Source organism: Microtus ochrogaster, chromosome 18, assembly GCF_000317375.1.
Source record: "Microtus ochrogaster isolate Prairie Vole_2 chromosome 18, MicOch1.0, whole genome shotgun sequence".
Lineage (NCBI taxonomy): Eukaryota > Metazoa > Chordata > Mammalia > Rodentia > Cricetidae > Microtus > Microtus ochrogaster.
Genome location: NC_022020.1, coordinates 5,931,669 through 5,934,095, shown reverse-complemented (window position 1 = coordinate 5,934,095; position 2,427 = coordinate 5,931,669).

The window sequence follows — 2,427 nt, the reverse complement described above, 5'->3', positions numbered from 1 at the left end:
CAACCAGGACAGGTCTGAGGAACACCCTCCCCTCAGCTAGGACAGGCCTGAGGGACACCCTCCCCTCAGCCAGGACAGGCCTGAGGGACACCCTCTCCTCAGCCAGGACAGGTCTGAGGGACACCCACCCCTCTCCCTCCCTTGGCAGCTGTGGGCAGAGCTCATTTGAACAATTGCCTGAGCCAGAGGGAACATTTGAGTCATTTATTTCCTACTTTCTGTGGAGGGCTGGCTTCCAAGGCTAGGCTTCTGCGCCCATTTGTCTTCACACTGGAGACTCGGCCTCAGGGAGAGCAAGGTTTCAGAGACTTAATCCAGGCACTGTTTGCCTGGTTGATCTGCAGGACAGAAGCTAAGTATCAGCACTGGGTCATTAAAAGGCTCTAAGTGGGAAGCTAGCAGCTGGCTTCTTTCTGAGCATCACTCACCAGGCCAGGGTTTTGAGCCTTGGTCTTCATTCACTGCTCTGGTGGATTTCTCTGTGATTGCTGATCTTCCTGGCCCCTCCATACTCTCTATGGCTAATTCTTGTCTGCTGGATGCTGGCTCTGCCCCCTGATCCAGTCTCAGGTTTCACAGTGTGATCAGATATCCTGCAACAAAGATGCAGCTCAGTCATTTCACACTGCATCTGCATCGGTCGAGCCTCATAAGCAGTCAGTCCACAGAAGCAGTGTGGGTGGCATTTAGACTCAGGAAAAGATAGGTCTTACCCTGTCCTTTCTAAGAAATTCCCAGTCTCCTGCTTTTTCCTGAGACTTGACTTTGATGTGTGTATTAGTTTCTGGGGCTCCATATCATATTCTTTGTTTTCTTTGGGTTTCGAGAACCTCACCGGGCCTGTGTCTCTAGATGGCTGTATCAGTGATGACTCTTTCCAGGCTGTCCCCTCACATGCAGTGAAGGCTTCCATGCTTGACCAGGTAGTCAGTGATACAGGAGACTTGTATTTTGGTGCAAAAACCCAGGATATACTCCCTTGGTGCCTGTGCTCTTCCCTTCTGGTCTGAGCCACACTAGGACCCTATCCCTTATCTCTAGTCCATCTGCAATAGACTCATCTTCCAGTTAACTGACCATTCAGCATTCCATCCAACAGCGTCAACTAGGTGAGTTCCCCCTTTGGTCACTGTAAACATTTCCCTGGGTCTGAGAAAGTGACTCTTGAGTGTCCAGCACCTCTCTAGTACTCTTGGAAGCAGAGATATCCCCAACCATGGTCATTAAGGCTACAGCTGGCTAAGTCAACAAGAACACATGGAATTATATGAAGTTACTTAGCATCGAGATTCAAGGTGGGGAGTATGACTTTCATCCCAGTTACTGGCCAGATTACCTAGAAGGCTAATCCACCCAGAGTGATGAAACCATCATGGGAACCGAGGAAATAAGAGAGAAGGGTGGGAAACTAGACCTGCCTTTCCGGGCAACTTCCTACTCTCTCTGAACAGAAAGAAAAACCTGTTGCCTGCATTAGGTGGAGGGTGAGAGGCCCTGTGGAAAGGAGCAGAACAGCCTCCAAGCCAAGGCTAACCTAGCTCAGCCAACTCTCAGCAGACAAAAGACCTGTGACTGGGCCTGTCCAAGACTCATGGGAAATAAGATGGCTTTTAGTTTAAGCAACTAAGATTTAGAAGGCTGGGATTGTAGAATTCTGATTGGCAATACATAGGAAGAATAAAAGTTAAGGGCAGCAGAGGACTGTTAAAAACCTCTACTTAGAGCTAAGTACAGAGTACACATGTGTGTTTTCCAAACCTCATGCAGGCATGTGTGTACCTCACTGCCTCACATCGCTCTTTCGTGGCCAGCCCTGAAAACAGTTAAGAAAGGTGTAGATTTGCAAGCTACCTGTGTCACCCCCTCAGCTTAGCAGTTTGCTTCAGCTAGGCTGTTGGCAGACATTTCTTTCCCACCTGCCAGATCCCAAATAATAACTGACCTGGAGACTTACTATTAATTACAAATGCTTAGTCAATAGCTCAGGGTTGTTATTAGCTAACTCTTAAATTTTAAATTAACCCATATTTCTTATCTATGCTTTGCTGTGTTCATGGTACATTTTCTCAGCATGGCATGCCATCTTGCTTCTCTTTGCATCTGCTGGTAACTCTAGACTACAATCTTCTTCTATGTTTGGCTTTCCCCATAACCTTATCCTTTGAGCTATTAGCCAATCAACTTCTTTAGTAAACTAATCACAGTGACATTTTTTCATACAGTATATTTCACACTGGACAACAATTGAGTCCTACATTCCAAGTTATGCAAAGTGACCACATGTGAGGCTGCAACTGCCGGTCTGATCCATCAGAACCCCAACACGGGACATGGAACACCAGCCTGCGAAGCTCTTCTGTCTGTAGCTGATCCATCAGAACCCCAACACGGGACACGGAACACCAGCCTGCGAAGCTCTTCTGTCTG